Below are 15,157 nucleotides of genomic sequence, written 5' to 3' on the forward strand. Positions count from 1 at the left end.
GAAATGCTGTTCTGGCAGAACAAGAGAGAAGAAGCCATTTTTAGGCCACTGTTTTGTAGCTCACTTGCCTGTTTTCTGTAAGAACTGTCATTTTCTGAAGATGGAAAACAGGAGATGTGTCAAGAGACCATCAGGGAACTGGTTTATGTAGTTGTGCCTGGTAGTTAACAGGAGGCATGTGGAAGCATGTGTGCATAATGCCTGTTGTACAGGACTGTCTTTGTGTGGGATTTCAAAATAGTTCAGAGACTTAATTGTGGTAAAAACAAGTAATATTCAGTGTGTGGTGTGAAGGGGCTGGGAGAAAGTGCAATCTGCTCTTTGAGACAGCCTGCCTAGCAAAGGCTATTGCAGTTGTTTCACCAGTTAAAGCACCTGCATTTTGACTATTCAGTGACAAGAAACTCAGGTTTTATATATGGGCTTTGTAGACTCAGCCAAAAAAAGGCATTTGTTAGGTAGCCCAGTAACGGAGTCTGGTACAAAGAGATCGTAGCTTCTACAAAGAAGCTCAGATAAGCAACAGCTGATTCCAAAAGAATTGCCTGAGATATAGCCCTTAATCCTATTATGGCAGGCAGTGGCCTCTCCAGGTCTCTTTCAGTTTGCTGCTGTTTTGTATTTTAAACAGGCAGGATTTTCAGTTTGCTGCATGGGAAGACACTCTTACTTTTTTAAGGGAAAAAAGGAGGCAAACAGACTCACATGGCGTGTACGCGTAGGTACTTCTCTGTTGTAAGGACTGTTGTGGTCACAGCAGGGTTAAGGAGAAAGAGGAAGGTTCCTTTGTGTGCCAATAGGTGGGAATTTGAGTTCAGTTTTCAAATTAAGAGTTGCTACGGGGAGAAAGCAATACCCTGATAAAGAGTCCAATATGGTGGGAGAGTCCATGAACGAGAGCTGTTGGCTTGGCTTGGCCTCATGGAGCTGTTCCTGCAGAGGAATGTGTGCAGAGATAGAAAACATGGCTTGCCTCTGTGACACTGAGGGCCAGGGAATGCCCAGAGCACTGTCCTGGCCAGAGGGGGTGAGGCACTGGTGCCCAAAGGGCTGCTTGCCCCTCTCCTCCTGTCCCTCTTAGCATGGCAGCTTTGCTGCTCAGAAAGCAGCAGCATCAGGCAGTCCTGGTTGTTACAAATGGATAATGAGATGATTGGCTCTTCCAGTTAAGGGATAAGTATTGTGTGAATATTAAGAAAAGCTTCAGTGATGTACAGTTATGTTATTGTAGTTTAGATGCCCTCTGCTCTCCCCACAGTTCCCTTTTTCCCCTCTATTGTTGCCATCAGATAGCCTGGGCTGTCCAGGACAGGTACAAAGAAGCTGCACAGGTGTCCCTGGCATGGGGCAGTGGGGAATGGAAAAGCTTGGGGGTGCTCAGGGGGGCAGCATGGCAACACCTGACCTCCAATCCAGTGACAAGAAAGCAGTTTCCACTGATAAATGGCAAAGAAGAGCTGACGGACAGACTTTGGGAGGGGCCAGGGCTGGCTGATGCAACCCCCAGGGGTATAAAACACTGAGCATCCATCTTGTAGATGAACCAGCCACGTGATATCCATGAGGGCAGTTCCCAGCACTGCAAAGTTTTCCTTATATAGTCCTTTAGTTGTATTTCTGTCAAGGTTTAATAAACCTTTTTAAATTTTCAAAGTGAGCAGTTGTTTCTCACATGGCCAATCAGGAGCACGCCCCAGCTCTCTGCTCCCACAGCTGACTCTGCTCCCACCTGGCTGCACAGGCTCCTCTGTCCTGAAGGTTATAACACAAGATCCTGGACTGCAGCTCTAAGCACAGGTTCTCCTCTCCAGTCAGACCCAGGCCTGTGTGTGTTCAGGTGTGAGAGCCCCAGTGAGGCTGGAGCTGCAGTGTGATTGCCAGTGGCTGCTCAGGCTTGGGATGTAGCTCTGAGCATTCTGTTCCTCACCAAACAAAGCAGGGCATTTCTTTACTGTGGAGATGTCCATTCATTGTTTATCTTCCTACTTCAAGGCTTAATATAGCAAACACTGAAAATGTATCAGTTGGTGCTCTTGCTGCCTACCTCCCCACCCTCACTTCCTCCAGCTATTTGCTTTGAGTTATTTGCTCAGGATTTGTTTTCCCTCTGATTTTACAAGTTTGCCTTGCAAAGCAAAAAACCTGCTATTTTGTTCTCTCTGGTATTTGGCAGGAAAACAAAAAGAACACAAAGAAGAAAAGGATAATAATTGTTTTTTTCCCGATGATTTAGCACACAAGAGTTCTTTTTAGTGCTACTGTTGCTGCTGTGTTAAAGCATCTTATTTTCTTAGGCATGCCAAGAGCTACTGCAGAGAGAAGAAAACAGGGTGTCTCTTAACTGTGCTTTGCTGGGCTGGCAGTGGGCTCTGAGCTGAGACCTGCCCATCCACCTGGTGCTCGCTTGCAAGGCTCCCTCACATGCTATTTTGATCCAGGTGATGGAATTGGACAGAGCAGCTTTTGTGCAAGGATTTGCAAAGCTCATCTCTGTGCTGTTCTACTCCAGTGGAAGTTGAAACAGGTGTGCTGGAGTCACCGTGCTCATTGCATTATTTCTGGGTTTTTTTTTTTTTTTTTAATTTAAATTTAATTTAATTTAATTTAATTTTTTGTGGTTCATGTTCCCATGCATTATTTTGCTTCGTGACACTCCTTATTTCAGGTTGGGGTAACCTTCATCTCCTCAGGACATGTGAAATTGTTGGTAAAAGTTCCCTGGCAACTTCTTCCAGTTAAGTGGGGAAGGACTGGTTTGACAGCAGGGTTGGTTCAGGGGTGTATCTGAGCAGTTTGATCCTTTAATTTGGGTTGCACACTTCCTAGTTTCAGCCATGAGACTTGCCTCTTTTGTGATATTTTTTGGTTTTTCTTCCACCACCAGCTGAAAGCAGGTGACAGAGGGAGCGTTGAATAAGCAGGAAATGCAGCAAGGCCAGCAAGATCAACTCTCCTAAAGGACTCTTCTTAGGGCTAGAAGGAAGAAGCTTGGGGGTACAGGATGTTTTTTCACCTTTCTCTCTCTCATGTTGTCATTCCCTGGCCTCTCCTGCTTGCACAAGAAAAAGGAGTCCCTCACCTTCCTCTTACTGCCCAGTGGGTGAAAAGAACTCGGTCACAGAATGAAAGAAGAAGCAGGAAGAGAAAAATAAATAGCTGAGTCATTGCTGCAAAAATACATAAATAAATAAAACAGCAAAAAAACCAACCAAAAACCTACAGGAAAAGGGAGGACTACAAAGGGCTGGCCATGAAGTTTTGAGAAGAGCCACAAATGCAGCAGTGGACCTTTACAAAGGCATTTCTCCATCTGCCAAGAGAGGGCTACAAGGACTCCCACAGAGGACGAGGAGGGTACCAGGCAGCAGTGCCCAGGGACAGTGGCAGCATTCAGTGGGCTCCAGCTGCTGAGAAATATGTGGAAATTACATGCTGTAAGTCAGCTAAGGAAACCAGGCGGAAAAATGGCTGAGTCAGAAAAACTGGGCCATTAAATTCAAATGCGTTATTAATTGGAACACTGCTTAACACAGCTGGAGATCCTCTGGGTAGGGGTAAACAAAAATATGATGGTGAGAGAACCAATTAAAACACTAATTAGTCTTTTTAGGAAGTTCTTCAGGTCCATTAATGATAACCCTTAATTGCAAGCTATAGAAAACTTATCAATATTGCTGCTGCTGCCTTGGACATGAGTGTTCTGTGTGTGTGTGTGTCTTGCCTTTTTGTGTCTATACAAAAATCATTAACTCAAGAAACTGCACACTTGCCAGTGGCAAGTGGAGGTTAATGAAAAATTAGAGACTTGGTCTTCCAACCCCCACTCTGTGGGTAATCCAACAAAGAATTATATACTGGGATATAATTTATGCACGCCCATTTTTTTGAAAGGAAGGACCACCAATTCTTCCCTCTCATTCCCACAGCAGCAGAAACAAAGAAGCAGCACTGCAGCTGAAATGGTTTGCAAGAGTTTGCATTAAGTGTTAATAACCAAGTAATTATCATACCAATAACTCTAATGAAAAACACAAGGTCGTGCTTCCAGAAGATTGTGTTTTGCAGAGATGGAAAGAGGTTTTGTGGGGTCCATTGCCCTGGCTTACAGAATACAGTTTCTAGACTGAGGAATCCAGCAATTACTGAAGTGAATGTTCACTTGATCTTGGCCTCTGCAGCTCTTCCTTCACCAATAAAAGCAACCTTAGAATGACCAGGGTGAGGAAAAATGCTGATGTGCTTGCAAATAAGAACACCTGGTCCTCAATTTCTTTGTGGAGCTGTTTTCCTGTTCAGGCACCTCTAGAAGAAACCATTCCCATGTTTGTATCTTATTTGAATATGTGCAAAGCGTCACTTCTTCTGCTCAGAGGCAACAGAACACCTACAACAAACAGAATAATTATCTGGAAACCAGGAGCCCTCTTGTTCATTGGTGAATCTTTTCTCAGACCATCATGTTGGCCTTCTGTGTTTTCCCAAACTTCTGATTCTTAAGTTTTCTTTGAAATACTAGGTTTTACACTCCTGAGACAATTTAGGTGGGCATGCGAGTTGCTGAGCAGATTTTCATTAGCTCTGGTTTTCATCTAGCTCATTAGTGGATGAGTTAAATTGCACTTGGACCTTTGCATTCACCTCTTCAGTTTGCAAACTCCAGGGCAGGCAAGTGGCACCTTGCTTTATATAAACTATATTTATATTGTCTGGAGTCCTACTGCAAGGAATGCTCTGTTTATCCAATGATTAAGGCTTATTTCCCTCTTTCCATGACTGCATGGTTGGTCCTCTACTTCCTTTGGATGCTTGGCCCCAGCTAAAACTGCATGACAAGTGCTTCAGTAGCTAAATTATCCCTCAAAACATGAAGTCTAGAGATTCCCAGTTTTCTCATGCTGCTTGGTATCTTGAGTTTTGTACAAAGTTCCGTGGAGTCCACTAGGATGAGAATTTTACCTTGGGTCTGACAGCTTTCTTGAGAGTTTTGAATACATCTTTGCATTAATGCATTTGAAAAATGCCGAAGATAAAAAGTTTTGTAATTTTTGAAGCAGAGCTACAAAGATGAATTACACTTTTTAAAAAAAACTAATAATTGGGCAAAAATATTGAATCCTTAGACTTTCCTTATATCTGAAATTTTATGTTGAAACCAGGTGGGACAAATCATCTCTCAAGAAGCGTCCATCTGTCTGTTACTGGTGACTGAGTGCTTGATTTAGAGCAGATGCCCAGCTTTTAAATAGATGGCTCAAAATAGGTGAGGCAAATCCCACCCACAGGGAAGATCTGTGATCACTTGGAGCATGTGCAAGACTATGGAAATGTGTGTTACATTTTCCATTGTTGAGATTTAAAAAAAATACTGGGAAAATCAAATACCCAATATGTCTATAAATGATAATAGCCTAAAACAACCTTGCAAACCACTGGCTCATTGAACAAAACATCATCTTACAGCTCTTGTGTGGTGATGATCCCTCTATTTGCTTTCCTTTCAAGATGCAGCTGCAATAACAAGGCATATGTGATTTTAATGTGAAACCATAATCTGTCAGCCCTGAGAACCAGGGAGCAGGCCCATATAAGATAACTAGCTCACCCTAACAATGATAAACATGTCAAGATACAGAAATCACTTCTTCCCTTACAAATGAGAGAAAGATGTCATGTAATTGGAGATGTCATGCTAGGCTGGGATGAACAACATTCCCACAATTAATCATACCAAATACATTATGTAGTAGTTGCTGCCTGAAGACAAAGGAGGAATAAATACTCGTGTAAGCATGCCAAATATGAACTCTCCACAGATGTTTGATTGCTGCTCCATATTTAGCATGAAGCACAGCCGTACGTGGAAGATTTGCTCTGCATCCAAGCAGAAGTGGAGCTTGGAAAAGGCCTCATGATGCTGCTGGAACCGTGGCTGGTGTCTTTTCTAGGGCCCCTTAGGGGACTGCTTGTCAGGAGCTCCCCCATGGACACCAAAGGAAAATTTGCCATTTTCTTGAATTAGGCCTGCACTGGGGCCCTGGTTGAACAAGAAATGTTTGGCTGACAGTGCAGCAGCTTAGAAACTGAAGCAAGTTCAAAAGTTCCTAACAACACTTCCAAACAAGAACTTTGTGAAGACAATGCAAAAGCCACCATGCATATTTGCTGGAATAAAAAACCAAATTAGCTTCAAACTGGGTTTGTGATTCCTCCCTGACTTGTATGTTTACTTTTCATTAATATTGATTCCTTGTGACCTTGCAGTGCCTCTCCTTCATTGTACTTGCTCCCCAGTGAACAGCTCACTGGCAGTAATATTAATAGCAAAAGAAAACGTTAACGACAGAGACGACTTGCATGGAGGATTTTCACCTTGTGAATAAAGATTTTTATTTAATCAGAAAACCTCATTTGGAGACTTCAGATGACATACTGTGTGTGACCCTGGATGTGGTGAAGCCGACTGGCGTGGCATGAATCCTGATATCATAACAAATGTTCTCCAAGCAGTGCAGAGACATATGATATATCCTGAAAGCAGCTCAGACATGAGATCGATACATAAGATTAGGAAGCCATAACCTCTGGGTGACCTGTATGGAAACAAGAGCAAGGCTAAATTCAGTGAGTAAAATGTTGCCTGTAGCTGTAACAAAGAGGTTTTGCACTGACTTAAGGCTTGCCCTGGCTGTTTTTTACTGCTTCTCTTTGACTTCTTGGTCAGCAGCAAAGTTTCCCTTCCCATGACCAGCAGTGATTTGGGAGCGTGGTTGAGGAGGGCTTTTGAAGACACTCCTGCCTTGGCATCTGCCAGGGGTTCAGTGTTGGTCCCTTCCAGTCTTTGGCCTGGGTTTCCTTCAGCTGTGTCCCTCTGTCCTTGTGAGAGAGCCAGCTAGGAATGGCAAAGGCTGCTCCCTCCATTTCTGAAGTGTGTATTCCATGATGGGATGCTCCCCTAGGTGCCATGAGATCCCAGAGATGAGCATCCTGCACACACACACACAGAGTTACACAGAATAGACCTTGATTTCTGCTCCTCTTGGTGGCATGCTCAGTAACTGAAACACTCCCAGAAGGAAAAACTGCTTTTTGTTCCATGATTTCCATTGGGAGCTCTTGCAGGGAGTGTGGAACAGCTTACTCTGAAATAGCTGTGCCAGGAGTCCTTTGGCCTTTCTTTCAGGGTGAAATTTGGTTTTTGTTTTCTTTGCTTTTGTTTTAATACTGTGGAAAAAAAATCCTCTTTCCATAAGAAGCAGCTAAACACAGAAATCTTTTACAGCCCCCCCATGCAACTGTAATAAAATTTGCATGAGAGAAGAAATTGTGCTTGTTTATTTGGTGCCCTTTATACCCCCTATGGCCTAGAGCTAGCACATCTGACAGCAATGATGAGCTGTGGATATGGGAATAACAGTGCTGTGAAATCTTCCCCAAAACAACAGCAGTTGTGGTCTGATTCATAACTGCATATTCTCTGGTGTGGGATCCATGGCATAGAAACTGACTCCAGGCTTTTAAAAACTGGTTTAAGTTTCGAGTCGTGTTGAACGAGGGAATCCATATTAGGTGTGATTCCTTGAGCAGGATCAGGCCAGCAGACAAAGTGTGATGGATGCCCCACTTCCTTGGAAGAATCCTGAGCTCTGGGCATTTAAAAATCCTATCACTAAAGATGTGGATGGAGGGCTGAGATTTTCCAGAGCCTTTAAGAAGTGCTATATGAGGCACTTGGATTCCTGTGTTATTAAGATGCTTTTGAAGCTTTTACCCAGGAGAGACTAATTTTAGGCACCCACTTTTGAGAATCTCAGCCAGAAGGGAAACAAACCACTGATAAAAGTGAGAGAGAGTCTGTGTTTTGGAAACCGACCCACAGTTATTTACACGTCTGTGTATTATCTTGTGTTGGTCACTGGGTTTTTCTATGTGTGTGTGTGGTTTGTTTGTGTTTTGTTTTGTTTTTTTACAGTGCACCTACCACAAACCTCAACTCAAATACACCCCAAACACCCAGGCAGTCCCCAGCGTGTTGGGACCCCGTCCAGGGGGAATGTTTTGTAGAGGAGGAGCACACAGGATTTAAGCAGCAGTCTCCTGATGCACCAAAATGGGCTGCTGAAGGTTACCTGGCTCAGTTCTCATCCCATGGCAAGTTCACAGCTGCTCCCTGGCTATTGGAGGTGCTGTGGTGAGTGCTCAGTGTCAGAGGCACCAAGGGCAGCAAAGAAATCTGCTACTGCAGAGAAACTTGACTTTGACCCTTCCCCATAACTAAGCTCCTTTTTTTTTTTTTCTCCTTTTTTTTCCTTTACATTCTTTCAAGAATTGTGAGGCCCCAGAGACTTGAGGGAAAATTCATACAGCTCAGGTCATTCTACCAGTCTGTGCAGCCATTCAGTCAGTAATAAACACTCTAGCAGGGCAATGATTACTGGAATAGTAGGGGGCATTCTAGCCAGCAAGCCTCATGAAAATGATAGACAGTTGCTGAAATCAAGAGAACTACAAAGCAAAAGAACAAAAGCATAAGTAAGTGAATCAGTAGGCTGGGCTCAGAGACGTGACATACTAAGTGCTGTGCCTCCTATAAATTTGGTGAGTTGATGATTTACCATAGCAGGGCTTTTCAGTAAAGAAAATTAAAACTTCAGGAGGGCTCTTCAGTTCCAAGAAAAAGCACCAAGAGAAACATACCCTTTATGTCACAACAGCTGACTTGGTATTAAAAGCATTGATACCACTGAATGAGCCTGGAAGAGGCTTCAGACTCTCTCAGTCCTATTAGGGTTTAAGAGCACCAGTGCCAGATCCTGCAGTTCTTACTTGAGCAAAGCTCCCATTGATGTGTTCTTAATCTGGAAAAAGTCAACGTGGATATTTATGGAGCTGTAGTGCCTAGGGGCTCTAATAAAAACTGTGCTAGACATTGTACCTATATTTAGTAGCAGCCAGTTCATGTCTCATAGAATTTGTGGTCTGCATAGACAAGACTGATAAAGCAGATATGGGGTAGGAATTGCTGTTTTTCCTGTTTCACAGATGGGAAGTGAGGGTTGAAGATTGCAGGGGGATTTTCAAAGCCACATAGTGATGCTGGGTATTTATTTCCCCTGCATTTTAAAGGGAACTGGACTTGGAGATGCCTTGGTGGTGTTGAAAGGCTCAGCTGAACACAGGCATCCCAGTTTTGGCGGGATGACGGGAAGTCTGTGACGGATGTGTAATTAGTTTAGACCTAGACATTCCAGGCCAGTCTGCCACACCAGAAACATCCATTTTTGGAAGGCATTTGCCTCAAGTTAGGGCTGTAGAATTCTGACCCATGGACAATGGCTGCTGCCAGTGCAGCATGGGTGTAAAACCACAATGGTAGAAACCAGAGTGAGAGGGAAAGGAGAGCCCTCACATCCTCAGCTACTCTGAAACCTCCTTTGTCTTTGGTTCAGGTGGCTGCCCCTTCTTTTCAGCAGCCCAGTGAACCTAAGCAAGGCTTGGATATGTCATATCTGCATGCCTGAGCCCAGGATGGTGAGATGTAGGGTAACTCTTTTAAGGGAAATTTGGCAGCTGTGCTCAGAGCTTCTCGGTCCATAGAAGCCTCACCTGTCACTGGGACTTCCTGGCCAATGACAACCACCATGCCTTGGAAAGAGATCAAGAAAAGAGCTGGGAAAATTGGAAAGGGTTCAGAAAAAAGCTCACCAAGGGATCTGAAGCCTATGAAATCTGCCTTGCTTTGGGAGTCATCAGAAGCTCCACGTGATTTACTCAAGGGAACACTGCAAAGTGATTTGGTAGAAACATCTGTGAGGGCAGTGACTTCTAAGAAAAAAGCAAGGTGATTTACTCTTAGTTTATCTGTAAGACTATGTGACTGAAAAATGCCTTTGGAAAAAGTTGGTCACAAAATCCTATTTATTTTGTAAAGGATTAATTTCACCACTAGAACAGCAGATTGTCCATCACCGAAAGACTTGACAGCAAATCTGAAGCTTTTCTCCAAGCTGTGGCCTTAGCCAGGCATGATGATCACTGCACTTTTTAAACTCATAAGAATGGAAGCTTGTTTATATGTGACTACTATATGTTTTAAAAATCTGATAAAAATTAGAAAAATAAGAATAATAGTAATAGTAAAATCTGAGTTAAAAAATGGGAATTAGGTGCATGAGTGAGAATAATGAACTACACTGGTGTGTAAATACACACCCACAGAATTTTTATTCTGCCTTTTTACTGTGCATTTTGCTGTTCCAAAAATGCCCACTGTCTTCAGTGGAAAAGCCTAGAGGAAAAGGCAAGGCTTGTCCTTTTAATGCCTTCCTTCCTCCTCTCCCAGTGGATCATCTGGGAGACAGAAAAATGGCAGAGTTTTACCACAGGGGGTGAGGGTTTGAGCATCCTTCAAACACCCACCCATGAACACCAAGGGAAAAGCAGGGATGCTGTGTGCTGTCAGATGTTGGGTTGCCCTCCCCTTGCCTCCTCCCCACCTGTTCCAGCCCCTCTGGAAGTGTGAGATGGGATTTCAGGGAGTGATGTCCTTGGGGGGTGAGGTGGCAAGGCTCACACAGCCAGGATAAAATGTCCAGGTGCATGGAGCTGGGATGTAAACATTAAAAAAAAGAGAGAGGAAAAAAAGAAGAAAAGGCTCGTGTTTGCATGCACACAAATCAATAAAAAGTGCAATGCATCTTTCTTTAATTAAATCCCACCCTGAATGGGCTGGGCAGTCCCGACCTCTGCCCCTCCAGTTTGCTGACTGGCACAGCTGTTAGTAAATCATCTGCTGGGGCTGCTCTCCAGGGCTTTAAAGGTCATCTGTCAGCCACTGCTGGGGGGAGATAAAGAAGAAAAACAGAACCAAAAAAGTCTGGGGTGAAGAAAAAAGGCACTTTATAAAAGCAAAGCCATTTGAGTGCTCCAGCTTTTCCAATGTTTATGTTGCTGGCACCTGGGGGTGGAGGGCATTTTATTCATCCAGTTTCCCTGATTCTTTTGTCTGCATTTTGCCAAGTTTTCAGCTACCTTTATACTCCTTTTGTTTTAAGCTTTTCCTCCCTGCAGGGAATAGGAACAGCTTGAGCCTGGATTTAGTCCTGTGTGACTGGGTGCCTGTCAGTGACACCGTGGTCTCTGCTGGCCTCCCTACCCCTGTGGACATCTCCTTCTCTCACACAGAGCAGTCAGCCCTCATCCTCCTCACTCCCTGCTCCAGCTTGTGCCAGGAGCAGCCAGAAGGAGCTGGGCTCAGCCTGCTCTTTAATTTCCAGCAGCCCAGGCTCTCCACAGCAGTCACCTCAAACAGGGCTGCCTGTTGAAGGCGTGATTTCACCCAAACTGGGGAGCACACAGAGCAGCTCCATCCCAGCACATGAAAGAGCATGATTGTCATAGGTGATTCCTTGCCACAAACCACTCCTTCAGCTGTTTGTGCTTGAAGGGATAAGCTGGCTTTGTGCTTATTCAACACTTGCACTGTCACCTTAATTTTCAGCCTCACGCAAGATGCTGCCAGTGAAAATGATGTTATTTTTGCAAAATGGGTGCACGGGCAAGGCCCAAATAATCTGGGAGTTTTTCCCCACGTGATAATTACTGACATATTTTCAGTAACTTACCTTTTTAATTCAGCACTGAACATGCAGCAACATTGTCAGACATTGATCCAAGTGAGGCAGAATGTGCAGTTTCTGCCGCAGTTGCCATTTTTTTTTTTTGCTTTGGGATTGAACTAGAGGGAAGCTTAGGGATCTGAGGACTCCCTCAAAGTAGTGCTATTCACAAAATGGATCACAGTCAGTGGGCTCCTCTGTGATGTCTGTCTCTAGTTGTGTCTAAACTTGGGTTTTCCATGGGATGAAAATTACTGTCTGCCACGTAATATATGGCTTTGAAGGTCACTGGGAAATTTTTACTCCAATTCAGAGCTCCAGTAAGGTTAGTGAAACCAGGGGCTTTTTTAAACCTACCAACTGCTTATGGTAAGAGAGCTCAAGCCAAGTTCATCCATAGCATAAGTCCATGCCTCCAGTGGGTTCGTGTCTGCTCTGAATTTCACCTGCTTTGAGCACAGACCCATCAAGGACAAAACCTCTCAGTGCTCTGTGTCTGCAGAAATATTCCTTCTTTTCCCTGATGCTCTTCCATGGGAAGGAAGGGCTGTAGCATGCCAGCTGCAGCCCTTTGGACCAGTTCTGGGTTGATGCTGAAGTTTATTGCCAGCTTTCCTAAAGCAATAGCCTTCCTTATCTGGAGGACTGGCTTAACTGGACTGTGGTGTGGGGAATTGCATGATAACACAGAGGGGAGAACGCACCAGCACAGTGAAAGGGACACCCATGGCTCTGAGGATGGAGGCTCTGCTGCTCTCCCACTGCACTCTGCCTGTCTCCAGCCAAAGCAGCAGCTCCCTGGGAGGTGGCCAGTGGGGCTGGTGGAGTCCAAGAGTGATAACACTCACGGTGTAGCCAAACTGAAGAGTTTGGCACAGCAATGATGTGTAACAGGAGCTGTCCCTCGCTCTTCTTGGCCTCCTGACCCGCTATCAAACAAATGGAAACTTGTACTTACAATACCAACCATTAGAAATAGAAAGGAGGGAAAAAATCAGTAGCTGGCAGGATCATTTGTTTAGGTTGGAAGAAATGAGCTGTTTAGTGTTTCAGAAAGGGGAAAATTCTCAGCAAAGAAAACAAAGGGAATAAGGACACTGAATCAGGCAATTGTTCTTCTGCACAAGTGGTCCCTTTCCCCCTCACATGCTGATGATACAAACCCCAGCCCCTCCACCAGGAACACTGCCTGCTTGAAGGGCCTTGCTGACCAGGGTGCTAACAACCCAAGGTACACAGCTGTAAAGAAGAAAAGCTGCATTTTAGCTAAGCATAAGTAATGCTCAACAGGCATTTTTGAAATGTGAATTTTCCCCTCTAAGGCTGAGGTGAGTCTCAGGCAAATGCTTCGAGGCATTGTTGTTGAAAATTATGATTCTTTGGTTAAAGAAAGAGCAACCTTTGCCTGCCTGATTGGCCAGGCAAGGTACAGCAGTTACATTAATCACAGAGCTCAAAAATTCCCTTCCCCTCGCTGCTTATGTCAGGTCAGTCCCTTGCACGCAGTTCCACCCACCCCAGGGGGAGATCAAACAACAGAATGAAGATGAGTTAAAATTCTGTTCACAAACCCACATTGCCAAATCCAAGCTCTGAGACAAATGTGTGTTCAGCCAGGAATCCAGGCAGAGACACTGAACTTTTACAGAGTCATTTGGAAGCCACTGTAACCCACAGGGAGGGCTAAACACGAGGTAGTAAGTGTTTTGGCAAAAGAGCTCCTTGTAGGGAGGATGCTCTTGGCTGTTTCTCTCTTTGCTGGATGACAAAGAGAGGGAGGGAGCTGCAGGGAGCACATCCCCAGCAACAGGAATCCAGTCCAGAGCTCAAGATCCTCTGGAGGCTAGAATAGAATGTGGGAAAAGAGATAATGACCATTAGTTAATTAGATTTTTTTTCTCTCTTTTGGTGTCTGATATTTCCAGCTACCTTGGAGTGTCTTTTGACTAAGCAGAGGTTTCTTTACCCAAGAAAAGAGGTTGCTGAGATGGACTCAAACCTTTTCCTACCATGGAGGTAGCACAGAACCATCTTGGCTGGGCTATGCTGCAGCTGGAAATTATATCTGAGAAACATCTACCCTGAGTCCTTCACCAGCCTTTTCCTTGGCCATTACAATGCTTCTAGCATGTACTCCTTCAGAATACTAAATAATGCAGTTTTGATGTTTGGGATTCTTTAGCTGGTGGCATTTTACTCCCTAAACCATGGTTTTCTTTTTAGACACATTGTTCAGATTGTTCAAAAGAGTGCTGAATGAGCTCTGCTGTTTAGGGCTGCATGAGATACAACACATCCTAAATGTATTGTCAGTCCAGACCCTTCAGGGCTTAGGCTGGAAACATCAGTGAGAAGAGAAAACTCTTTGAGCTACTGAAAAAAGGGGCACCAAAAGAGCCCTGCTGATTTGCCACAGCTACTGAGTTGGGAATGAAGCTGTCCTGGTCCTACAGAGATTGCAGAGACCTCCAGCACGGGTTCCTCTGGTGATACCACATCCAGGCACTTGGATGAAAACATCCAGGGCTGCTGGACAGGCCACTTCTGAAAGGGGCAGCTGTGTCAGGAGAGCCTTTTCTCACTTTTTACTCTCCAGAGATGAAGAGAGTGTTCCAGATGAGGCAGCAGATTTGTGATCTGTCCCCCACACGATCTGTTCTGGGGGCACAGTTACCTTTTCTAGGGAATGAAAACCCCCAGCTGATGGAAGCTGAACTTTTATTTCCCTCACTGCTGCAGCCTTATCATAGACAGGACTTTAATCCCACACATCACTTAAGAAATATCACCATTAGAGATCAGAGTACACATCACTTAAAAAATATCACCATTAAAGATCTGAGTACACGTTTTGAGATAAGATTGGTTCGTGATATTATTACTGACTATGTAATTATGGAAATGAGAAAATAATCCCCTGGGGCTTTGTTGTAATGACTTCTGAGCATCTTGCATCATCACAGGCAGACAGCAGACTTCAGGATGTCATGCACTATTAGAAGGAATGTGGAAAATCTTGTTTGGGTTGGTGTCGATGTCTCTGGTAAGAGAGGACACAGTGTATCTTCCACAGTGAAACTGGATCAGGTAGAAAGCCATGTGATCTTTTGGAAAAAAGGAATCTCATCTTTACTTGATCTACACTCTTGTCTTTTGATGCACTGGTGAACTGCACTGCTGACAGCTGCCCCTGCTGATCCTGTGGCCTTGGGAGACCTTGGCTGCCTGGGCTGTGCCTCTGTTCTGGGTCCAAAGGCAAAATGGGACCAGTGCAGATGTGGCTGCAGTGCTGACAACCTCATGGGCTGTAGAACATTGTCACTGTTCCACTGGAGCAAGAGGAGGGGCTGTAGGAGTGACCTTGTGAGTGCTCCCTGCTCAGCAGCTGTGCTCCCATCCAGCAGAAATGAGTGAACCAGAGTCAGTACAAATGGAAATAAAAACACACATGGATTTCCCATGTGAAAGAATGAATACAGAAAGAATGCTTTCTGTATTTTGCCTTGTGTTGGAGCCACTGCCAAGGGGGAATGCATGGTAGC

The sequence above is a fragment of the Melospiza melodia genome, chromosome 4 (assembly GCF_035770615.1).
Source record: "Melospiza melodia melodia isolate bMelMel2 chromosome 4, bMelMel2.pri, whole genome shotgun sequence".
NCBI lineage: Eukaryota > Metazoa > Chordata > Aves > Passeriformes > Passerellidae > Melospiza > Melospiza melodia.